The 27,347-nt window shown below is 41.4% G+C and overlaps 1 long non-coding RNA gene across 1 annotated transcript; it reads right to left on the bottom strand.

The window, feature by feature from the left end:
• On the bottom strand, window positions 1-27,347 carry LOC143979716 (uncharacterized). Its single transcript, XR_013274073.1, has 3 exons — window positions 27,272-27,347; window positions 15,925-16,037; window positions 1-2,418 (listed from the first exon to the last, which is right to left on the bottom strand). It is a non-coding gene; the product is annotated as an uncharacterized LOC143979716 (long non-coding RNA).

Below are 27,347 nucleotides of genomic sequence, written 5' to 3'. Positions count from 1 at the left end.
TACAGCAGCTGCAGATTGAAAAGGAAAGGTCATATTTAATAACATTCAATTACAATATGACTTGTATTGTAATTGTACACGCTATATTATTTTCTCTTTATTTGCTATTTGTAATCATTGGAGAAAATATATATATATAATGAAAGAAATATATAAAATATAAATGATGGAAAAAAATATAATAGCATACAAATGTAAGGTCAAATAACATCAAGATACAAATACTATTGTCTTAAAGTATATATAAACACAAATACAAAATTTTTGTAAATAGCTTTCATTTTGGTCTTGTTTAACTGCTTCAGCCCCGGAAGATTTCCCCCCCTTTCTGACCAGTGCACTTTTTGCGATTCGGCACTGTTCCGATTTAACTGATAATTGCGTGGTTGTGCGATGTGGCTCCCAAACAAAATTGATGTATTTTTTCCCACAAATAGAGCTTTCTTTTGGTGGTATTGGATCACCCCTGCGGTTTTTATTTTTTGCTCTATAAACAAAAAAAGAGCGACAATTTTGAAAATAATGCATTATTTTTTCGATTTTGCTATAATAAATATCCCCCAAAAATATATAAAAAAAAACATTTCTTTCCTCAGTTTAGGCTGATACGTATTCTTCTACATATTTTTGGTAAAAAAAAATCGCAATAAGCATTTATTGATTGGTTTGCGCAAAAGTTATAGCGTTTAAAAAATAGTTTTATGGCATTTTTATGAATATTTTTTTTTTTTAATAGTAGTGGCAGCGATCTGCAATTTTGATTTGACTGCGACATTATGTCGGACACATCAGACATTTTTGACACATTTTTGGGACCATTGTCATTTATACAGCAATCAGTGCTATACAAATGCCCTGATTCCTGTGTAAATGACACTGGCAGTGAAGGGGTTAACCATTAGGGGGCAAGGTAAGGGTTAAGTGTGTCCTGGGGCGTGTTTCTAATGGTGGGGGGCGTGGCTACATGTGACACGTCACTGATCTCTGCTCCTAATCACAGGGAGCAGAGATCAGTGACACTGTCACTAGGCAGGTGGCTTGTTTACATTAGCATCTCTCTGTCCTTCCTCCCCATGAGGCGATCGCGGGTATCCCTGCAGCGATCAAGTCTGCGGGACCCACGATCGTCAGACGGAGGTCACAGCCGGCATGTGCGTACGTGCCTGTACGCCCATTTGCCTGTCAGTGCCATTCTGCCGACGTACATTGGCGTGCACCAGTTGGGAACCGGATATGTAGTTGTGCAAAGTTTTTATTATATTGGGGTAAGTAAGAGCTTTTTCAAACCAGCAAGCCACACCTAATGCTGCGTATACACAGTTTTCCCATCGGAATAAACTCTGAAGGTTTTTCTGACATTGTTCCGCTGAAACTGTCTTTGCGTACACACGATCACACCAAAGTGCGATCGGCAAGAACATGGTGACATACAGCACGTACGATGGGACTAGAAAAAGGAAGTTCAATAGCCAGTAGCCAATAGCTTCCGTCTTGTACTTGCTTCAGAGCATGCGTTGTTTTTGGTCCTACGGAACAGCGTACAGACGAGCAGTTTTCCCCGATAGGAATTGGTTCCATCGGAAATATTTAGAAAATGTTCTATTTCTAGGTCCGTCAGAATTTTCAGGAAAAAAAAGTCAGATGAGGCATACACATGATCGGTATATACGATGAAAAGTCAAACTTTTTCTGTCAGACATTCCGCCCATGTATACGTGGCATAACCCCCCTTCCTCTTGTTTACCGATGGACTGATCCTGGTGCATCACACTGTTGACTTTTTTAACAGAATTTTGTTAAAATATTACGAGTGACATTCCAATAGAGTTTTATTTACTGCAGCTGCCTTGTCTTTGCGTTGGTGCTGCACTGGAAATAGCAGCCAACATATCCCCAATCTATCTAGTGTGAACGAGCCTCTAATGTTTAATATATATCTGCTGATCTTAGCATTTCTGCTATCTCTGAGACCTTCTTTAATAGGGCGGCCATCAGTTCTCAGTGCTTAATCTTTATGTTTTAGGTACCCCAATAACAAGATTTGCCTTCTGTATTTCCTATACATCTGTTCCTTTTGTGTGGAGATTTGGGTGTTTTCACCCACCACTGTGTTTTCAATTTCCTTCTGTTACATTCTCCATAATGTAGAAACATTTTTTTTAAATCCAGCAGGCAAAGTGGAAGCCCCTCAAAATATGCACTGCAGACCTGTGCAGAGATCTCACAAAATACAATCTTTTAGAGATAAAAGAAACAGCCAGATAGTTTAACTCTCCAGTAGTAATTGGATGGTTGCTGGTAATATGATGTAGCTCGTTGAACAAAGCAAAAAAATATTCTTTTTCCATCATCTATTTTTGTTCAGGTATTGCTTGGAGAAGTTGTACTCTATAAGATATCTTTACTTTACAAAAGTACCTGCAAAGAAAATAAAAGGCAAGTTCACAACAAAATAAGGTCATTTTTATTCCTCTAAAATATGTGCACAAATGTTGTAGATTTGGAAAGAATAAAGCTTACAGATCTCAGTTTTAGGCCTAGCGTCCATGGCTGTATTGATTTTATGCAGAATCTTGCTGTCGGCATGATCCTTATAAACTTTATTCGTGTAGTGTCGGTGCAGAATGATCTTGGCCTTCAGTCATTCTGAAAGACTGAAGGCAGAGGTTGTTTTACCCCTGCACCACATGAGTGATTTATTCAGGGCTGATTTGTAAACATCAATAGTGTGCAATCAATGGTGGTGGCATGGCACAGAATGAGCTTTGCCTTCAGTCATTCAGAATGACCAGAAAAGTAATTCTTCACTTGCCCCACTGAAGCTGATTACTCACTGTAGATGTTTATATGCTGGCCCTAAGCAGCGACGGTGTCACATAAGGTCCATTTACGCTTTACGCATGTAAATGTTAGCACAGTGGAAAATATTTCCCAAATCGGACACTGATTACAGTTCTTTCTAGTCAGTTCCAAAATAGAGCTGCATGATAGAGCCCATAGCTTACAATAATGCTGTGTTCAGATCCATATAAATTACAGATCTGAATGCAGAAAATTGTATCCCTGTGTATAGACCTATATTTATCACAAGCAAGTTTAAATTTGCTTACTTTCGACTGACTCGCACCTCTGCTGGAAGACTGTTCCAAACTGGCTATGCTCTCTTTTGGAAAGAAAGGGTAAAACGGAGGGGTGGTGGTGCGTGTCTCTATGTGAGAAGTGATTGAAAGGTTATGCTAAGCATCCATCTTGTTTCTGTCAGCCATCTTAATATTCACAAACTTCCATTTCACAATATGTACAGTTTGAACACCCCTTTAACTTCTCAGATAACTGTCTCAACATGAGATTCTTCTAGCCCGTGTGTTCTCACACACTTATCTATAACCTTCACACTGTTTCTCAGCATCTTTTTGCTACAAAAGAAATTATGTATCTTTTCTTATATTAATTCAGCTAGCTTAGAACAAAGAACAATAGCGATTTGTCTTGACCAGCTGTAATCGTCTTGTTGTCTACTGCGCATGTCTTATTCTGTATGACGTAAAATACACTATATCATTTGCTTTGTAAAATCTCAATACAATTAGTTCTCGAAGGACGCCATGGTGTGTGTGTGAATTTATTTGTCCTTTGAGAATTGATTCCAGAGTACTCTGAATTTATACAATACATTGGATCTAAGGTCTGAGAGGTTGAAAGGACCCCCCTAGACACAGGATTAACCCTAACAGAACTGGGGGCTCGTCTCGGGATGGATGTTTATTAACCCTTAAAGGACTTGGAAAGCTACTAACGGCTCGGTAAGTGAATTCTATTCTTATTGAGTGAAATTGACTTGCCGCAGTCCAGGTGTCAGGTGTGTGACTTGGCTTCCATCCCACAGAGATTGCTGTTGGGTTATAGAACCTCTCATAAGTATACATAAGTTGACCGGTCATGACCTTGGAGGTCATATAGTGTTTTGGGGACACTTGTAAAGGTTTTGGTGACCTTAAAAGAAAAGGTTTTGGTGACCTTAAAAGAATAGGTTTTGGGGACCTAGGAAAATTTACAGAGTACTCTAGAGTTTTCGTTCTGTTCGGCACAGAACTGGTGACTGACGATCAATGTATTGTGTAAACTTTGTGTATGATTGTATAACTGCTTTGCTTTAAAAGTATCACGCTGAATGAATTGCGCTGAGTGTGTATATGTGGACTGCTATTTTGTTTCCAGAACCAAAAGGCATACTTGGTGAGTAGTATTCCTGGAGGTTAAAAAGTTACAAGTTGGGTAAAGCTATTTTGTGAAAGGTAAACAGATCCATGTACATTGCAAGTTAAATTCATCTGTGGTTTATATTTGTCTGAAACAAAACAGCAGCTCCATGAGCAAGATTGTGTGTTTATTGTATGTCTGAAATACTCTTGAACTTGTTCCAAATTTATTCTGTTACAGTCTTGAAGTGATTGTAGCTGTATTAGTACAAAAAAGTGTCACGGACAGTACTGATTTCTTTTTGGTAAAGGAATCTAGGTTGAGGTATTGTCTAATTGTCTGATTCACACCGTTGTCTGATTGTCTGCACCGCTAGGTGGCAGTCAAGCAAGTAAATTGTTTGGTTTTCATAGGAACACTAAATGTACGGAGCGATACCTAGTTAACTCTTAGGTGGTTCATATGGCAGGATGGACAGAAAGCCGGTTTGGGCATTCTGACAACTTTGGATCCATTATTGATCCAGACTTTCCTGAGTAATCTCAAACCCCATTTAGTGGTCCCAGTCAAACAAATGATTACTGAATGGTCAACACTTTCTAGAACTGACTTTGGCAAAGCTCTTTCACAGAAAGATGTCTCCACACAACATTTCCAAGGGAATACGAAGGGGAACTTTAGAGGCAGAGGAAATTTTAGAGGCAGATTTAGAGGCAGAAATGGAAGAGGGATGAGTCGCTCTAGAAACAATGGATGTTTCAATTGCGGTGCTGAAGACCACTGGGTGAGTCAGTGTCCTCACCCCACCCCTTCTCAGACTCCCGATTCCAGCTCTGTCCCTAACCAGACACAACAACCACAGGCATCCATCCAACAAGGTCCAACATTTCCAATCAAATGGGGAAATCAACAACAATGATGTTGCCCGGAGGGTAGTGTCCCAGCTTTTCCTTTTGTCTCAGATGATTTCACTGACAGTCCAATGGTTGCTATTTCAATAAATGGGAGACTCCTCCCCTATCTTGTTGATAGCGGGGCCACTAGGAGTACTATTTGTGAAGATCATTTCAGAGGCAAATGGGAACCAGCGGAACCCTCTTTGGGAATTAATGGGATACTGACAAAAACATATAGGACTCCACCCCTACCAATAGAAGATGATGAAGGGTACACCATATGCACACATTCTTTCAGGATAATACCAAGGTGTCCTGTAAATTTGTTGGGAAGAGACTTGTTTGGGCCACTAGGAATCACAATTAGAACCAACTCAGAAGGAGGTCTAGACATTTCCTCAGATAAAATCACTATAGTAGCATGCAAACCAGGTTCATTGATGCTGTCACAACAAAATAGTGAAGAAGATTTTGAGGATATAGACCCCCAGGTCTGGTCTACATCAGATCTGGATGTAGGACTTATTTCATGCACACCATACAAGGCCACTCTCAAAGAAGGTGCATTTCCTATCTATCACAAACAGTATCCACTCTCTAAAGAAAAGATGGATGGCATAGTGCCAATGGTGAAAAAGTTTCTGCAGGATGGAATCCTGGAGGAAATTATTTCTCCATACAACACACCTGTTAACCCTGTAAAGAAGCCGGATGGCTCCTTCAGATTTGTACAGGACTTGAGGGCCATAAATGACCTCATAGTCCCAATAGCACCCATTGTACCTGATGTTCCATCTCTGCTGTCCTCCATTCCAGCAACAGCCAAATGTTTTACTGTGATTGATTTAAAGAATGCTTTTTTCTCTGTCCTTGTAGACAAGGAGACAAGGCCACTCTTTGCTTTTACTGTGTCGATTGACCAACACAATCGCCAGTTTACCTGGTGTAGAATGCCCCAGGGATATATAGACTCACCTGTGGTCTATTCTATAGTACTCCAAGCCACCCTCAGGCCTTGGACTGCCCCTCATGGTTCTGTACTGTTGCAATATGTTGATGATCTTTTGATTTGTAGTTCTTCAGAGGAGGACTGCCGAGCTGATAGCCTATCCTTATTGAAATGGTTACATACGTGTGGTCACAAAGTGTCTAAGAAAAAATTACAATGGTGTAAACAGGAGGTTGAGTACCTAGGGTTTGTGCTGTCTCCGGGAGTTAGGAAAGTCAGTCACAAAAGAATTGTTGCTATAGTGGGTCTGCCCCGCCCACTTACCAAGAAAGACCTGCTAACCTTTCTTGGAATGATTGGTTACTGCCGCCAATGGATACCTGACTGCTCTTTCTATGACAATATATTGAGACAAGCAACCCTCTCTGAAATGTCTGATATTGTAAAATGGTCTGATGAAATGTTAAATGCTTTTACCATGTTGAAAAGTGCAATGGTTACCAGCCCGAGCCTCGGCCTCCCTGATTTTAGCAAAATGTTTCACTTGTTTGCTAGGGAAAATTGCAGAACCATGGCGGGAGTACTGGCCCAGGAACATGGTGGGAGACTGCGCCCTGTAGCTTTTTTTTCAAAGGTGGTTCCAGTACAGGTGCAAGGCATGCCTGCTTGCCTCAGAGCGTTGGCTTCTTGTTCTATGGTCGCAGAGTTGGCAGCACCATTTACTTTGGGCCATAACACTACTTTATACACCTCACACAGCGTTACCACACTCCTCAAAACTTTACATACTCAGCATATGTCAGCACAAAGATTGAGTGGGTATGAAGTCATCCTCCTGTCCAATCCAAACCTGAAAATAAAAAGTTCAAACATAAACTCTGGCCCAGCTCCAATTTTGAATGCCTTATTAGGTCTTAAAGGAGAACAGGATGACTTACCACCACCTCATGACTGTACACAATCAATACATCAGGACACTTCACCTAGAGCAGATATGCTTTCAGTACCAATTCCTACTGCACAAACAGTTTTTGTTGATGGCTCTTGCAGCAGACCGAGTGATAATGTCTATCATGCAGGATATGCTGTTGTCCAACTGCCTGATACTGTCCTCGAGGCCAATCCAATACCCTATCAGTCTGCACAAGCTGCTGAATTGATAGCATTAACCCGTGCATGCCAGCTGTTTGCAGGAAAAGAGGTAAACATTTACACTGATTCCAGGTATGCTCATGGTGTGGTTTGGGACCATGGTGTGATATGGCTTCGCAGAGGATATGTGGCAGCAGATGGAAAGAGCATCTCACACTCTGACCTAGTCACAGCATTACTAGATGCAATTCAGTTGCCTTCAAAACTAGCTATCATGCACTGTAAGGCACATACAGGCCAAATGACTGATATAGCCAAAGGTAATGCACTAGCTGACAGAATAGCTAAAGAAGCTGCATCTACACAAAAGGCAAACATTCAAATGCCCATGCTGACACCTCAGCCATGTTCCCTGAAAGAGACACATTGGCTCACGGAACTACAGGCTTTTGCCACCCCTGATGATATTGCGCAATGGAACTGTGATGGGATGATACAAAAGGATCCTAAAACAGGATTAATCTTCAAAGAGGGGAAGCCGTGTATTCCTGTTGCTAGCGCCCCCCTGTTCATTGCACAATACCATGGACTGGGTAACAAGGGATGGCATGCCACATGTGAACTTCTAGATGCAGATTTTTTCATTGCAGGATTACCTAATCTAGTCAAAGCTTTTGTAAGGAGATGTGTCACTTGCATTAGGAACAATCCAACAAACCCAAAGAAATCAAAGCATGAACATCTTGAGTACCCAACAACACCGTTTACCCATTTACAGATAGACTTTACACATATGCCCAAAGAAGGAAAGAAACAACAATATCTTTTGGTTATCGTGGACATAATGTCACGCTGGCCCGAAATTTTTGTCACCAACAATGAAAACGCACAAACTGTAGTGAAGATCCTCACACAGGAAATTATTCCTAGATGGGGGTGTCCATTGCAAATAAATTCAGACAATGGCCCAGCTTTCACAGCTAAAATATGCCAAGATCTTGTAAAAGTACTAAAAATAGACTGGAAATTTCACCTCCCCTACCATCCACAGAGTTCAGGAATTGTAGAAAGAATGAATAGAACAATTAAAGACAGGATAAGGAAAGCTACGGGTGGGAATTTTGGCAAGTGGAAAAAAGTTCTCCCAGCTGTATTAGCTGAAATCAGAATGACCCCTCACAGTGTGACGGGTTATTCCCCCTTTGAGGTACTCATGGGTAGGCCATTCCCCACACCGTGGGCTAATCATCCCTTGATGGTAGAGAAAGGTGATTTGGAACAAATACAGGAGGAATATGTAAAAAAACTGATTGAAACTCTTGATATTGTCGAAAGAAGAGTTGCTCGCACCTCTCCTTCTTCTTCACAGATACCAACCCACCCGTTCCAGGTCGGTGATCAAGTTGTGGTCCAAAGGCTTCAGAAAGGTCGAAAGCCGCAAGAGGTTCCATTCGGACCAGTGACCAAAGTGGTAGCCGTCACCAGGACTGCCATCCTTACAGAGGAAAGTCCTACTTGGATCCATGCCAGCAGAGTAAAGAAGGTTGATCTAAGCCCAGGAATCCAAGAAAGGCTGAAAAGAGGTGAAGCAGGTGTTTTAAGTCCTCAAAAGACAAGCACAGACATAAAGGACAGTGATGTCACTCATTTCACCACAGACTTCTGGGAAGGCCTTTTGCCTTCTGGTGATGTTTCTACTTCTGATCTTTGTCCCAGTGTGGATAATAACTAACTGTATTTTTCATCCTGAAGACTTAGGTGCCTTGAAACTCATATGTGGTAAAAGCGAAATACACACCAACCATACTGACTTTCACCTCAGAAATCGCAGTAAAAGAGATGTCTCTAATGAATTGATCAAAGAAACAAGTTTTTCTGGAAAAATGTTACTGTTAAAATTTAAATATGCTTACGCTAGAAAGTCAGGATATGAAAAATGCTGGATTTGTAGTAAGTTGCACCCAGAAACTGCTAAAATCCCACTCTTAGCTGTCCCTCTGAACCTCAAGTCATTATTGGAAAATACTCTAGTCTTAAGTATTAAGAATGTCTCGGAAGGGTACCGCAATCAGAGTATTATGTTTTACACTTTAGGAAAGACACATGAACCTGAGTGGTGTGTTCAGTTAGGCAATACATCCAACGGAATAGGTATGTGTTCCAAGTCTGTATTTAACATTTCAAAGGGTATTCCCTTCCACACCAGTAACATTATCATAGGTCATATGTGTAGTTACAAAAATCAATCCCTTAACAACACCATTAGTGAACTTACTACATACAGGAACACAACCTCTGGGATACTTGTGAGTAAACTTGTTAGTGCTGCATTTGAGGCTGGAACTGAGCCCCAACGTAGTTCTCTAAGAAGTTTTTCATTGGGAAACAATACATATGTATGCTGTGCTAAAATTTGCTACCCATGGATCCCCGCAGGAGTGAAAGGATGGTGTTATTTAGCACAGTTGGTACCAGTCATGTCAGCCCTAGGCCAGAATCAGGAACATCACATACAAGTTACTTCAAGTCCAGTACATAGGTTAACTTATAAATACAAGAGAGAAGCCCCACCTATGTTTTCTACTTCAGATAAATCATGGACATGGTTTCCATCCTGGACAGGATGGGGCATAACCATGATGGACAAATTAAATAACTACACTAGTTTAATAAATGATGTTATGGAAAAAAACTCCCAAGATATAGGACTACTCAATGTCGAGCTCAAAGCAATTAGAAGACAACTAGAGTTACACGAATTAGCTATTGAAAGCATGAGTGCAGCTCTGACAGGTTTATGCGAAATGACCCAAGATTATGAATGTTGTACATGGTTTCACAATACCAGCCTGGAAATCCCAGACTACTATGATGTTATTAATCAACACCGAACACAGGTAAATGAATTAATGAAACAAGCAAGGGACATAGGTAATTATGGATGGAACCCCTTTTCTAGTTTGGGTTTAGGTGGAATGTTTTCATGGTTAAAGGACATAGTGATTATGATTATCATAGTACTATTGTTAGGATTGATAGGCTACTTGATTTTCAAGCTTATTCTACTTTGTATTAGCAAGTGTACTACACCAGACCAACCTTCTCACGCATATACACAATATCTGCAGCTTTATGTAAAAGAATATAACAAACGTAGCAAGAACCGTAGATTTCAGGAGGCTGCGGATCTGTAGAAGTCATTTCATGACTTAAAGAGGGGGTTGAAAGGTTATGCTAAGCATCCATCTTGTTTCTGTCAGCCATCTTAATATTCACAAACTTCCATTTCACAATATGTACAGTTTGAACACCCCTTTAACTTCTCAGATAACTGTCTCAACATGAGATTCTTCTAACCCGTGTGTTCTCACACACTTATCTATAACCTTCACACTGTTTCTCAGCATCTTTTTGCTACAAAAGAAATTATGTATCTTTTCTTATATTAATTCAGCTAGCTTAGAACAAAGAACAATAGCGATTTGTCTTGACCAGCTGTAATCGTCTTGTTGTCTACTGCGCATGTCTTATTCTGTATGACGTAAAATACACTATATCATTTGCTTTGTAAAATCTCAATACAATTAGTTCTCGAAGGACGCCATGGTGTGTGTGTGAATTTATTTGTCCTTTGAGAATTGATTCCAGAGTACTCTGAATTTATACAATACATTGGATCTAAGGTCTGAGAGGTTGAAAGGACCCCCCTAGACACAGGATTAACCCTAACAGTGATCTCAAAGCGAGAGTGAAAAAGGACCTAGTTGATGGAGAGTGTGATGAGTCTGAAGCATTATGGGTAGTACTGTAGATGGGTGTGCATACTACAAAGGTTGTCACTGGCGTTTGTTGTAGACCTCACAGTGTTAGTGAGGAGGTGGAGACTCATCTCCTTGCACAGATGGAAAGGGCTGCAAGGGCTGGGACAGTGATAATAATGGGTGGGTTTAACTACTCGGAAATTGACTGGAGTAAGGGCACTACGGGGACAGTTAAAGGGCAAAAACGTATAAACCTATTACAAGACAATTTGATGGTCCAGTTTATAGAAGCCCTGACTAGGAATGACACTCTGCTAGACCTGGTAATCTCAAACCATGCAGAACTTATTACCAATATTCATATAAAAGAACATCTGGGTATAAGTGACCATAATTTAATGTTAGTTGTAAGCAACAAACACATATGGGTAAGATAAAAACGCTTAACTTTAAGAGAGCACATTTTCCAAGGATGAGGGCTGCTCTACAGGACTTAGACTGGGAGGCAATATTGGCTTTGATGGACACAGAATAGAAAGGGGAATTCTTCAAAGTTATTGAAAACTCACTGTAAAGTATATTCCCATGGGCAATAAGTTTAAAAGGCTAAAAATAAAACCCATGTTTCTTACGGCCAAAGTTAAACTGGCTATAAATAATAAAAACATTTCCTTTAAAAAATATAAAATATATTTATAAAAAATATAAAAATGAAGGAACACTATCATTGTTTAAATGTTACAAAGAATATAACAGAATATGTAAAAAGGAAATCAAGGGAGCCAAAAATTCAAAACGAACAACAGATTGCAAAAGATAGTATAACAAATCCCCAAAAAATCTTCAAATATATTAATAGTAAAAAGGTCAGGTCTGAGCATGTATGCCCTTTATTGGTGACAAAGAGAAGGCACATTTGTTAAATATTTTCTTCAGCTCTGTGTATACAAAGGAGCATGGGGGAGCTCATGTCCATAATGGGATGGTAGTGACACAACCCCAAATGATCCACAATGGCTCAAATGTGATATGGTCCAGAAATATTTAGACAGAATAAAGGTGGATAAAGCACCTGGACCAGATGGCATCCACCCACGGATCCTAAGCGAATTGAGCTCTGTAATTTCAAGGCCATTGTTTCTAATATTTAGGGTCTCATTAATGACTCGAATGGTACCACTGGATTGGTGCAGGGCCAATGTGGTGCCCATATTTTAAAGGGGTCAAAGTTTTTACCAAGTAAGTAGTTTAACTTCTATAGTCGGGAGGATACTGGAGAGTTAAATAAAAGACCACATAGACGAGTTCTTGCTGGAAAAAAATATTTTAAGCAACAGACAGCATGGATTCATGAAAGGCAGAAGTTGTCAAACAAACCTGATTTCTTTTTATGAGGTTTCCCACACACTGCTCATGTGTAAGGTAAAGTCTACAGGCTTGGAAAGATCAATTTGTAAATGGGTAGAAAACAGGCTAAGAAACCGAATTCAGAGAGTAGGGTTTAATGACTGGTTATGCCGTGTACACACGACCGGACTTTCCGGCAGACTAGGTCCGACGGTGTTCCTGACTGACTTTTCAGCGGACTTCCGAACGAATGGACTTGGCCACACATGAACGGACTAAGAAAGTTTGAAAATCCGTTAGTTTTGAACGTGATAACTATAAAAGGAAGTTCAATAGCCAGTAGCCAATAGTTTCCCTAGCATCGTATTTGGTCCGTTGGACCAGCATACAGACGAACGGTTTTCCTGATAGGAATTGAGTCTGTCGGACAGATTTGAAACATGTTCTATTTCCAAGTCTGTTGAATTTTTATAACGAAAAGGGATTGGATTAGCCCACACACGATCAGATTGTCTGACGGACTGATCCCGTCAGACCTAGTCTGCCGGAAAGTCCGGTCGCGTGTACGCAGCATAACTCTAAGGTCTAAGGTTATTAGTGGTGTACCCCAAGGTTCAGTGCTGGGACCCTTACTTTTTAATATCTTTATAAATGATATAGGATCTTGGATTAAATTAACATTTATGTCTTTGTAGATGACGCTAAGCTATGCAGTGGAATAACGTCCTTACAGGATGTCTCTGATTTACAAGCATACCTCAATGTACTGTCTAATTAGGCATAGCCAACTAAGTGCCAAATGAGGTTAAATGTAAAGTTATGCACTTGGGGGCTAAGAATATGTATCATACATACTAGGGAGAGTACAACTAGGGGAATCAATGGTGGAGAAGGATCTGGGGGTTTGGTTAGATCATAAGCTCAAAAATATCATGCAATTTCCAAACCGAGCAAAATCCTTTCTTGTATGTGTGGAGTACTCGAATGGTCAGAGGTGGGTAGTGGGGTCCCCCAGGGTTCTATGCTGGGACCAATCCTATATAGTTTGTTCTTAAACGACCTGGAGGATGGGGTAAATAGTTAAATCTCTGTATTTGCAGATGATACTAAGCTAAGCAGGGCAATAAAATCTCCGCAGGATGTGGAAACCTTACAAAAAGATCTGAACAAATTAATGGGGTGGGCAACTACATGGCAAATGAGGTTTAATGTAGAAAAATGTAAAATAATGCATTTGGGTGGCAAAAATATGAATGCAATCTATACACTGGGGGAGAACCTCTGGGGGAATCTAGGATGGAAAAGGACCTGGGTGTCCTAGTAGATGACAGGCTCAGCAATGGCATGCAATGACAAGCTGCTGCTAACAAAGCAAACAGAATATTGGCATGCATTAAAAAGGGGATCAACTCCAGAGATAAAATGATAATTCTCCCTCTCTACAAGACTCTGGTCCGGCCACACCTGGAGTATGCTGTCCAGTTCTGGGCACCAGTCCTCAGGAAGGATGTACTGGAAATGGAGCGAGTACAAACAAGGGCAACTAAGCTAATAAAGGGTCTGGGGGATATTAGTTATGAGAAAAGGTTGCGAGCACTGAACTTATTCTCTCTAGAAAAGAGAAGCTTTAGAAGGGATATGATTTCAATTTATAAATACCCTACTGGTGACCCCACAATAGGGATAAAACTTTTTCACAGAAGGAAGTTTAACAAGACAGGTGGCCACTCATTAAAATTAGAAGAAAAGAGATTTAACCTTAAACTACGTAGAGGGTTCTTTACTGTAAGAGCGGCAAAGATGTGGAATTCCCTTCCACAGGTGGTGGTCTCAGCGGGGAGCATCGATAGTTCCAAAAAACTATTAGATAAGCACCTGAGCAACCGCAACATACAGGGATACAATGTAATACTGACATATAATCACACACATAGATTGGATTTGATGGAAATGTGTCTTTTTTCAACCTCACCTACTATGTAACTATATATTAAGAGAGGTATGTACTCCAGAGAGAGAGATATCATTTTGCCCCGTACAAATCATTAGTAAGACCTCATCTGGAATATGCAGTTCAGTTTTGGGCACCAGTTCTCAGAAAGGATATTAGGGAACTAGAGAAAGTGAAGAGAAGGGCAACCAAACTGATAAGAGGCATGGAGGAGCTCAGCTATGAGGAAAGATTAGAGCAACTGTATATATTCCCGCTTGAGAAGAGGAGATTAGGATATGATCAACATGTACAAATACACAAGTGGTCCATATAGTGCATTTGGTGTTAAGTTATTCACAGGACAAGGGGGCACTCTAGGTCTACAGGAAAAAATATTTCATCTCCAAAGGTTTTTTTACAGTAATGCTGCGTACACATGATCAGAATCTAATTTTACCGTGTGTAACATCACAGTCTCTGAAGAGCTACGGGTATTACTAATTCCTTTTTGTAGTCCCGTCGTACGTGTTGTACATCACCACGTTCTTGACGGTAGGAATTTGGTGTGACCATGTGTAGGCAAGACAGCTTGAGTAAAATCCTGTCGGGAAAACCATCAGAGCTTTTTCCAACCAAAATTCCGATCGTGTGTATGCGGCATTAGAGCTGTGAAAATGTGGCAAAGAATCCCTCCAGAGGTGGTTCTGGCAAGCTCCGTAGATTGCTTTAAAAAAGGCTTGGATTCTTTCCTAAATGTACATAATATAACTGGGTACTAACATTTATAGGTAAAGTGGATCCAGGACAAAAAACGATTGCCTCTCGGGGGATCAGGAAGGAATTTATTCCCCTGTTGTAGCAAATTGGAGCATGCGTTGCTGGGGTTTTTGGCCGTTCTTTGAATCAGCTGTGGGTAAAGTACTGTGTATATGGGATTGTATTTTTTAATTTTTTTTGGTTAAACTAGATAGACTTTTTTTTTCAACGTGACTATGTAACTATGTAACAAACATTCACTACTCTTTTGGGAACATAGGTTAGTTTTGAATTTTTCTCCTGTTAGTTTCAGCTCATGCTCCTGTGTTCTTGATCTTGACAACGCTGCCCTCCTGAACTTTTTTCATACACTTATGCCCTGTACACACGATAGGATTTTCCAACAACAAATGTTGGATGTGAGCTTGCTGTCGGAAAGTCTGACTCTGTGTATGCTCCATAGAACATTTGTTGTCGGGATTTCAGACAACAAATGTTGAGAGCTGGTTCTCAAATTTTCCGACAACAAAACAATGTCAGAAATTCCGATTGTGTGTACATAAGTCCGACGCACAAAAGTCCACGCATGCTTGGAATCAAGCAGAAGAGCCACACTGGCCATTGAACTTAATTTTTCTCGGCTCGTGTTGTACGTCAACGTGTTCTTGACGTTTGGAATTTCCAACATTTGAGTGACTGTGTGTATGCAAGACAAGTTTGAGCCAATATCCTTCGGAAAAAAATCCATGGTTTTGTCGGAAAATCCTATCTAGTGTACAGGGCATATAGGGGTCAAAAGAGTCACTGGACACTGGGGAAGGCCGCATCCAATAGTGTCAACCCAGCCTAAAGTTTTCAATCATGACCCACCTTTCCACTTTTTTTCTTGAAGCTGTACATATTAAGTTCTTGATTTAAGGCCCCTTTATTGCACAAAAAAAATGTAATTTGCATTTGATAAGAGAAGTTTTGTATTTTGTATATACTTACAATACTACAGAAAAAACCGATGGCGAATACCACCAGAACTATACCGATTGCAACGAAGATGCAGATAATGACCACTTTCCAAGGTTCTATACCATTCAATCCAGGTTTTTCACCTGTGTGAAAAATAGGAAAATAGAATTAGAAGTCTGCTTTTATTAAGGGAAAAGTTGCTGTTTGGTCTTTCAAATGAGCTTCCTGTGGCATCCCTCACGGTAAATGTTCCATATATGCCCATTAAGAGGCACCCTGCTGATTTCCCCCAGCCCCTTCCACTCTGTGCAACCTAAACTTTTGTAAGCTCTGTGTTGAATGATGTTGGGTTTACCCATGTTAACTTATTTCTCCTCATCAAGTGACAGTACTGTGTGCCAGAACCCTTCTCATCTTGGGAGAAGGTCACGTGTTTTTCCATACGCAGTAGAACTAGATGTTTACCAAGGACTCTGATGGAGAAACTGAACAGTGGGGAAATTTGGCAAAGATGGATTGGGGGGTTCTTATAAGTGAACCCAACACTTATGCCGCATACACACGGTCGGAATTTCCGACAACAAATGTTCGATGTGAGCTTGTTGTCGAAAATTCAGACTGGGTGTAGGCTCCATAGGACATTTGAGGTTGGAATTTCCGCCAAAAAATGTTTGAGAGCTGGTTCTCCAAAATTCCGAGCGTGTGTATCCAATTCCGACGCACAAAATTCCAGGCATGCTCGGAGTCAAGCAGAGAGCTGCACTGGCTATTGAACTTCCTTTTTCTCGGCTCATCATACGTCTTGTACGTCACCACGTTCTTGACGTTTGGAATTTCCGACAACATTTGTGCGACTAGATAGGAAGGGAAGAAACTCTGGACAGCCGCACTCCGGATGGAATCTGTAGTAATTTGTGCCTTTATTTTTCAAGTAAAAATTACATCACACGAACCACAGCAAAAGAGAACATAGAACAAAAAATGCATAGCGCAGCTATGAGTAAGCACTGATTTCAGTGCGAAACCTGTCAACATTTTTTGTTCTATGTTCTCTTTTGCTGTGGTTTGTGTGATGTAATTTTTACTTGAAAAATAAAGGCCCAAGTTACTACAGATTCCATCCGGAGTGCGGCTGTCCAGAGTTTCTTCGCTTCCTATCTACTTGCTTGTGCATTAGCCAGGACCTGGGACTCCTTACCTGGAAATCAAGCTATTATCCTAGTGCAGCGATGGCCAACCTTGGCACCCCTGATGTTTTGGAACTACATTTCCAATGATGCTCATGCACTCTACAGTGTAGTTGAGCATCATGGGAAATGTAGTTCTAAAACATCTGGGGTGCCAAGGTTCGCCATCACTGTCCTAGTGGATTGTCCTGGAGCAGTGGCTCTCTCTTTCTCTTATATTGAATTTCTGGACTTTTTGCATAAAATTTGTGTGACTGTGTGTATGCAAGACAAGTTTGAGCCAACATACGTCAAAAAAATTCAACGGTTTTGTTGACGGAATGTCTGATCATGTGTTCGAGGCATTAGAGCTCTTTCACACGAGTGACGCATGTAAACAGATATGTGCAGACATCCAATCTGATCCTATATGCTAAAAACAGATGTGTCCATGTCCCCTCTGCATAAGCAGATCCAAATTCCAAAAACCTGTGGTAAAAAATAAAATCTTCCACGGACTCAGCAAATACCTTGTTGTCTTCTTTAAAAAAAGGGGTAATTTGGGGGGGTGTTTGAACTGTCCTGGCATTTTATGTCCAACATTAGAATCTTCTGCCACACATTACCCCCTCTTCTAACCACTTGGAGACCAAGCCTTTCTGACACTTGTTGTTTACTCTGAATCCCAAAAACATTATATATTTTTTTAGGGATGCAATGAAATTTTGGCCGCCGAAACATATCGGCCGAAAAATTGCCTTTTCGGCAATTTGCTGAAAGAGAAAAACGGTCTATAATGGAGCTGAAAATGGGGCGGGACCTGGGCAGGGGTGGGGCTCCACCCCCGCCTCTGGTGCTGCCCATCATGGGGGTGTCCTATAGTGCAGGAGAGCCGCCTCCACTGTCTGGTTGATTAGTGTGCTCCTCCCCCATGTTTGGGGAACTTTGATAGACAGATCACTCATCCCAGGATTGGACAAGTGATCTGTCTATCAAAGTGCCTGGTCAAAGAGGAGGGGCTGTATGTGACTGGCTGCACTGGGAACACAGGCTGGCTGCACTGGGGACACAGGCTGGCTGCACTGGGGACACTGGCAGGCTGCATCTGACGGGCACTGGTGAGGTTGCATTGATCTCTTGTATCATGTCTGCAGTCTCTGACCATCTCCTGTACCATGGCCCCAGTCTCTGACCATCTCCTGTACCATGTCCCCAGTCTCTGACCATCTCCTGTACCATATCCCCTGTCTCTGACCATCTCCTGTACCATGTCCCCAGTCTCTGTCTCTCTTACCTTCTCCTGTACCATGTCCCCAGTCTCTAACCATCTCCTGTATAAAAAAATTTTTTTTCATTTTTGGTATCGGTTTCGGCAGCAAAAAACTCATTCAGTGCACCCCTATTTTTTTTAAAGCAGAGGCCCTAGAGAATAAAATGGTGCAATTTCTTATGACACACAGTATTTGTTGCTGGTCCTTGTTGGGTATATATGTAATGTTCTTTTTTTTTGATGCAGCCTATGGGCTGCATCAAAAAGATAATCTAATGCCGCATACACACAGTCGGACTATCCGGCGGAATTAGTCCGGTGGACAAACCACCGGAATTTGCAGTGGAGGTCCGCCGGACTTTCCAAACGAGCAGACCTGCCACACACACAACCAGACTTTTCCGGCAGACAAACCACCGGACTATGGTGGGAGTCCGCCGGACTTTTGAAATGAATGGACTTGCAGCTGATTGGTGTTTTTGCAAAGTAAACAATTACGGTAAACAAAAACACACAATAACAATATAACATTAACTCAATAAATTAACAGCTTTTTTTCTAAACTTTTTTTTACTTTTTTTTTTGTAACTCATCAGACCTGTAACTGTAAACTTACCAGCCTTTGAGTTTAGGGTATCTCAAAATGCAATAGACGGTTTCCTGACTATCTAACATCTTTTGAGACCCTTGTGTGTGAATTGTGTACCCTATACTGTGCCATGTTGTACCCTCTACTAATACTGCACTAGTTTATGGTAACGATGGAAGCAGTCCTTGATGCAGAGACATGGTTGGTCAGGACAGGAGGGACAGAAATAATGGGTGTCTGGTCTTATTCCGTGTCTGCTACAGGCACAACATCTTTTTTGGGGTGACCTTTGGGTTGGGGCACCCAGGAGGACATCAGGAAAATGCCTTTCATCCAGCCGGCTCACTGCATCTGCATTTGGGGTTTGGGACACAGCACCTTTTGGATCCAAAAGGGCCATGATGATTGCTTCCTGAAATTCTAGGAATGATCCACTTCTTACGGTTGCTTTGTAAATTACAAAAGCATTATATAGAGCCAATTGAAATAAATAAATAGACACCTTTTTGTACCGGTGTCGTACAGCTTCATCATTTGATAGTTGAGGTCTACCCCTCCCATATTAAGATTATAGTTTTGGATGCAGAGAGGCTTCTCAGTAACACCAGATGCTGCGCAAATTTAGACTGGTTGTATCCGTATGAATGGAAGACAGAACAAAAACATCCAGTTTGTTCTTCCACTTTACTGAGAGTAATTCACCATTCCTCAAGCAGGCTGTCTCCCCTTTTTAAGTCAGGTGTTAATGAGCCTGGCGATTAGGATGTACAGTGCCAATTTCAAGATTTGAAAAGGTCTGAAAAGTGCCACGCTTGTATAGAAGTTGTTCACATACAAATGGTACCCCTTCTGAAACAAGGGAAACACCAAGTCCCATACTATCTTGCCACTGCTACCCATGCTGCTCTGGGCATCTGGGGGGGCTGTACTTCACTCTCCTTTTCCCCATAAAAACCCAAAACTGTATGTATAGCAACCCTAGGGGCAGGGTTGAGATTGTGACCCCTGCAACCCCTTATGCTACGCCCATGTTTCCATCATCCCAGATCACCGTCACCTCTAACACATGCCTCAAGAAACCTCTCTCTGATCAGCACAACCTCTGAAGCATGCTCCCCTATGCCAAATCACCTTCACCTCTGACATATGCTTTCAAAATACTTTCCCTGGTCTGCTGCACCTCTGATACAAGCATGCACTATCCTGGATCACCTTCACCTCTGATAAGAAACCTCCTCGAATCGCTGAACCTCTAAACATGACTCCCCTCAGATTAGCTTCACATTGGCCTCTACTATCCTACAACTAATTTTCCATCCCTGATACATATTTCCAGAATCTACTACTTGATCAATCCCATCTTTTGTACATGCCTCCACCAGCCCAGATCTACTTCACATTTGATACATGTCTCTAGAATCCTCTCCTTGATCTGCCAACTCTGATGCCTATCCCACCATCACTGTTCCCCTCCAGCCACTCAAATCTAGAGTCTCTTAGCTTTCTCAACACACAGACCCTTGTCACTAGGCTTGTGCAATTCGTTTCGTAACGAATCGAAATTCGGCCGAATTTTGCATCTTTCGGACATTCGGATGCATCCGAATGTCCGAATAAAAAAATAACAAATTACAACGAATACGAAAGAAATATAACGAATGAATTCGAATAAATTCGACATGATTCGAAATTATTTCAACCGCATTCGAAATTATTTCAACTGCATTCGACATTATTTCAACCACATTCGAAAATATTTTGTGACCCGACTTTAGGGCCATGTATCTCGGGGTCGCTTGGTGCTAGAAACTCAAAATTTGGATATGTTGTAGATTGTGTTTGCATACCAAATTTGGGGTTTCTAGCTATAAGTGACCCCGAGATATGTGGCCCCAAAATTGGGTCGCAAAATGTCATTCTCTGCTCTAATAACTAATAACATTTTGCGACCAGATTTTGGGGCCACATATCACAGGGTCACTTATAGCTAGAAACCCCAAATTTGGTATGCCAACACAATAATATGTATGCACTACAACATATCCAAATTTCAAGTGTCTAGCACCAAGTGACCCCGAGATACATGGCCCTAAAGTCAGGTCACAAAATATTTTGAAATGTGGTTGAAATAATGTCGAATCATGTTGTAATCATATCGAATCCGGTAGAAATATTTTCGAATTTGGTTGAAATATTTTAGAATGTGACCGATTTTTCGAATTCGGTAGAAAACTAAACGAAATCCAAAAACGAATTTAACCACTTCAGCCCCGGACCAATAAACACCTTAAGGACCAGAGGTCTTTTTCCAATTTCGCACTGCGCTGCTTTAACTTGTAATTGCGCGGTCATGCAATATTGCACCCAAACGAAATTTGCGTCCTTTTCTTCCCACAAATAGAGCTTTCTTTTGATGGTATTTGATTGCCTCTGCGATTTTTATTTATTGCGATATAAATGAAAAAAGAGCGAAAATTTTGAAAAAAAAATATATTTTCTTCTTTTTGTTATAAGAAAAATCGAATAAACTAAATTTTAGTCATACATTGAGGGCAAAATTTATTCAGCCACATGTCTTTAGTAAAAAAAAGGTCAATAAGCGTATATTTTTTGGTTTGCGCAAAAGTTATAGCGTCTACAAACTAGAGTACATTTTCTGGAATTTACACAGCTTTTAATTTATGACTGCCTATCTCATTTCTTGAGGTGCTAAAATGGCAGGGCAGTACAAACCCCCCCCCCAAATGACCCCATTTTGGAAAGTAGACACCCCAAGGAAATTGCTGATGGGTATGTTGAGCCCATTGAATATTTATTTTTTTTGTCCTAAGGGATTGAATAATGACAAAAAAATAAAATAAAAAAATTTACAAAAAGTTGTCACTAAATGATATATTGCTCACACATGCCATGGTTATATGTGGAATTGCACCCCAAAATATATTCCGCTACTTCTCCCGAGTATGGGGATACCACATGTGTGGGACTTTTTGGGAGTCTAGTCGCGCACGGCACCCCGAAAACCAATCACCACCTTCAGGATTTCTAAGGGTGCAAATTTTTGATTTGACTCCTCACTACCTATCACAGTTTCGAAGGCCATAAAATGCCAAAATAGCACAAAACCCCCCAAAATGACCCCATTTTGGAAAGTAGACACCCCAAGCTATTTACTGAGAGGCATGTTGAGTCCATGGAATATTTTATATTTTGCCACAAGTTGCGTGAATATTACAAACTTTTTTTTTTTTGCACAAAGTTGTCACTAAATGATATATTGCTCACACATGCTATGGGCATATGTGAAATGACACCCCAAAATACATTCTGCTGCTTCTCCTGAGTACAGGGATACCACATGTGTGGGACTTTTTGGGAGCCTAGCCGCGTATGGGACCCCGAAATCCAAGCACCGCCTTCAGGATTTCTAAGGGCATACATTTTTTATTTTACTCCTCACTACCTATCACTACCTATCACAGTTTTGAAGGCCATAAAATGCCAAGATGGCACAAAACCCCCCCAAATGACCCCATTTTGGAAAGTAGACACCCCAAGCTATTTGCTGAGGGCCATGTTGAGACCATTGAATATATTTTTTTTTTGTCCCAAGGGATTGAATAATGACAAAAAAAAATAATTTTTTTTACAAAAGTTGTCACTAAATGATATATTGCTCACACATGCCATGGTTATATGTGGAATTGCACCCCAAAATATATTCCGCTACTTCTCCCGAGTATGGGGATACCACATGTGTGGGACTTTTTGGGAGTCTAGTCGCGCACGGCACCCCGAAAACCAATTACCACCTTCAGGATTTCTAAGGGTGCAAATTTTTGAGTTGACTCCTCACTACCTATCACAGTTTCGAAGGCCATAAAATGCCAAAATAGCACAAAACCCCCCAAAATGACCCCATTTTGGAAAGTAGACACCCCAAGCTATTTACTGAGAGGCATGTTGAGTCCATGGAATATTTTATATTTTGCCACAAGTTGCGGGAATATTACAAACTTTTTTTTTTTTGCACAAAGTTGTCACTAAATGTCATAAGTCAAATTACACCCCAAAATAAATTCTGCTGCTTCTCCCAAGTACGGGGATACCACATGTGGGGGACTTTTTGGGAGCCTAGCCACGTACAGGACCCCAAAAACCAAGCACTGCCTTCCGGATTTAAATATAAAATGCTACCAAAAAAACTGTTAGCGATCGCAGGGATCAGGCCTGACTCTGCGATCGCTGCAGTTATGTGTTTAGTGCTTTGTAAGTGACAGTGATCGATCGATACTGCACTTGGGTGGGCTGGGCAGAGGGGCAAAACGGTATCTGGGCTGATCCCGCTAACAATGCGTTTTTTTGGAACCCTGAACTGCTGGGGACCCTAGTATAGATCTGATCAGATCAGATATTGATCTGTTCCGATTCTATACCACTACAGGAGGTTTATGCTTTGCGTGTGGGTGTTAGCGGTACTGGCACTAACCTAGCGCTGCCTGGGGCGACGCAGACCCTGACCCTAAAACCTAATTGATATCACCCGCCGGGTGATCAGGGGGTTAAACCTTTATTGGGTAATAAATGGTGGGTGCCCCGATGCTATAAAAAGCAAACTAACCAGAGTCACCCGTAACACTTATACGGTGATCAGTGGTGAAAGGGTTAACTAGGGGCAATCAGGGGGTTCAAATTTTTATTAGGTAGTATATGGGGGTCCCTGGCACTATATAAAAACCTGACGGGGAACCTAAATAACTAACTGGCTAACCAGCGTCACCAGTGACACTTATACTGTGATCACTGGTGAAAGGGTTAACTAGGGGCAATCAGGGGGTTAAAACCATTATTGGGTAGTATATGGGGGTACCTAACGCTATAAAAACCTGGCGGTGAACCTAAAAAAATAACTAGCTACCTAACGACACTAGTGACACTAATGCAGCGATCAGAAAAAACGATCGCTTAGTGACACTGGCAAAAGGGGGTGAAAGGGTTAACTAGGGGCAATCAGGGGGTTAAAACCATTATTGGGTAGTATATCGGGGTACCTAGTGCTATAAAAACCTGGCTGTGAACCTAAAAAAAAACTAGCTACCTAGCGACACTAGCGACACTAATGCAGCGATCAGAAAAATGATCGCTTAGTGACAGTGGCAAAAGGGGGTGAAAGGGTTAACTAGGGGCAATCAGGGGGTTAAAACCATTATTGGGTAGTATATCGGGGTACCTAGCGATATAAAAACCTGGCGGTGAACCTAAAAAAATAACTAGCTACCTAACGACAGTAGCGACACTGATGCAGCGATCAGAAAAATGATCGCTTAGTGACACTGGCAAAAGGGGGTGAAAGGGTTAACTAGGGGCAATCAGGGGGTTAAAACCATTATTGGGTAGTATATCGGGGTACCTAGCGATATAAAAACCTGGCGGTGAACCTAAAAAAATAACTAGCTACCTAGCGACAGTAGCGACACTAATGCAGCGATCAGAAAAATGATCGCTTAGTGACACTGGCAAAAGGGGGAGAAAGGGTTAACTAGGAGCAATCAGGGGGTTAAAACCATTATTGGGTAGTATATCGGGGTACCTAGCGATATAAAAACCTGGCGGTGAATCTAAAAAAATAACTAGCTACCTAGCGACAGTAGCAACACTGATGCAGCGATCAGAAAAATGATCGCTTAGTGACACTGGCAAAATGGGATGAAAGGGTTAACTAGGAGCAATCAGGGGGTTAAAACCATTATTGGGTAGTATATCGGGGTACCTAGCGATATAAAAACCTGGCGGTGAACCTAAAAAAATAACTAGCTACCTAGCGACAGTAGCGACACTAATGCAGCGATCAGAAAAATGATCGCTTAGTGACACTGGCAAAAGGGGGTGAAAGGGTTAACTAGGAGCAATCAGGGGGTTAAAACCATTATTGGGTAGTATATCGGGGTACCTAGCGATATAAAAACCTGGCGGTGAATCTAAAAAAATAACTAGCTACCTAGCGACAGTAGCAACACTGATGCAGCGATCAGAAAAATGATCGCTTAGTGACACTGGCAAAATGGGATGAAAGGGTTAACTAGGAGCAATCAGGGGGTTAAAACCATTATTGGGTAGTATATCGGGGTACCTAGCGATATAAAAACCTGGCGGTGAACCTAAAAAAATAACTAGCTACCTAGCGACAGTAGCGACACTGATGCAGCGATCAGAAAAATTATCGCTTAGTGACACTGGCAAAAGGGGGTGAAAGGGTTAACTAGTGGCAATCAGGGGGTTAAAACCATTATTGGGTAGTATATCGGGGTACCTAGCGATATAAAAACCTGGCGGTGAACCTAAAAAAATAACTAGCTACCTAGCGACAGTAGCGACACTAATGCAGCGATCAGAAAAATGATCGCTTAGTGACACTGGCAAAAGGGGGTGAAAGGGTTAACTAGGAGCAATCAGGGGGTTAAAACCATTATTGGGTAGTATATCGGGGTACCTAGCGATATAAAAACCTGGCGGTGAACCTAAAAAAATAACTAGCTACCTAGCGACAGTAGCAACACTAATGCAGCGATCAGAAAAATGATCGCTTAGTGACACTGGCAAAAGGGGGTGAAAGGGTTAACTAGGAGCAATCAGGGGGTTAAAACCATTATTGGGTAGTATATCGGGGTACCTAGCGATATAAAAACCTGGCGGTGAACCTAAAAAAATAACTAGCTACCTAGCGACAGTAGCAACACTGATGCAGCGATCAGAAAAATGATCGCTTAGTGACACTGGCAAAAGGGGATGAAAGGGTAAACTAGGAGCAATCAGGGGGTTAAAACCATTATTGGGTAGTATATCGGGGTACCTAGCGATATAAAAACCTGGCGGTGAACCTAAAAAAATAACTAGCTACCTAGCGACAGTAGCGACACTAATGCAGCGGTCAGAAAAATGATCGCTTAGTGACACTGGCAAAAGGGGGTGAAAGGGTTAACTAGGAGCAATCAGGGGGTTAAAACCATTATTGGGTAGTATATCGGGGTACCTAGCGATATAAAAACCTGGCGGTGAACCTAAAAAAAAAACTAGCTACCTAGCGACAGTAGCGACACTGATGCAGCGATCAGAAAAATGATCGCTTAGTGACACTGGCAAAAGGGGGTGAAAGGGTTAACTCTAGGGGCAATCAGGGGGTTAAATCTTTATTGGGGGGTGATAGGGGGCTACCCTGGACCTAACACTAACTGCCCTGACAGTTTTAACTGTTACAACTGACACTGAATGCATTGATCAGTAAAGAAATGATCAATGCAATCAGTGACACTGTGACTGGGGGGGGAGGGGGGATCGGGGGGCGATCGGGGGGGGGGGGTTTGTGTACCTATGTGTACCTATGTGTCAGTTTAGTGTTTTGGTGCACTTACTTTGTGTCTTCTCCTCGTAGTCCGGTCAAAAAGACCGCCCGAGGAGAATGACATCACTTCCTCCTTCCTGTGTAAACAATACACAGTGGGAGGAAGTACGTCATTGGTCAGGAGCGATCCAGAGGGGGTGGCCAGAAACCAACGGCCATCCCCTCATCACGGATCGCTGCTGGAGGGAAACGGACCGCCGTATCCAGCGGGAGGGGGTCCGATCGGACCTCCCACCCGCTGGAAGGCAGGCACGTACATCTACGTGCTTGTGCCTGCCTGTGCCATTGTGATGACGTACAATGGCAATACGGCGGTCCTTAAGTGGTTAAGGAAGTTAACGAATATAACTAAACTAAATTAATGAATTAACAAATTAAAACGAAACGAAACTAAACAAATTTTTTCCTTTTGCACATGTCTACTTGTCACAAAATGACCAAATACTTGAATTGGCACACATTTGCTAGTATCAGATACTCTTTACAAGTAAGTTGTGTTAGTAACTTTTTTTCACTATTTATACATACTTACTAGGGAGCAATTTCAGTCTGTGACCTGTTCTTATTCTATATCTCCATCATCATCCTGGCTGGGCTCACAGTACTCACTAAGTAGTGCTTATACCTTGCTACATGAGCGCTGCTCAGATCTGAGATGGTGCCCACCTCAGTCGGAAGGGGGAGAAGCTAAGATGACGATAGTCAGAAGACTTCAAGAAAAAAAAAGTATGTATAGGAATGGGGCTTTGGGGGGGGGGGGGGGGGGAGAAGAGGGTGGCTATATGGATTAAAATCCTGGATTTCTGCTTTAAATTTACCAACTTTTTGTACAGTTTTTGTGAAAGGATTGAATAAATAAATAAATTATTTGAGGAAATGAGAGCTCTGAAGATTTGCACACACACGTGCTAAGATATTATATAGGTATCATTTTAAATATAACATGTACTAACCTGTTTCATTTACTGTGGTTCCTGTGGAATAATTGAAAGAATCTATAAATTCAGGAAAAACTACTTTGAAGATAAA

This window comes from Lithobates pipiens, unplaced genomic scaffold (genome assembly GCF_037356315.1).
Source record: "Lithobates pipiens isolate NorthernLeopardFrog02 unplaced genomic scaffold, aLitPip1_a1.2 Scaffold_1, whole genome shotgun sequence".
NCBI lineage: Eukaryota > Metazoa > Chordata > Amphibia > Anura > Ranidae > Lithobates > Lithobates pipiens.
Note: the sequence above shows the minus strand (reverse complement) of the source record. Positions and strands in the feature narration are given on the sequence as shown.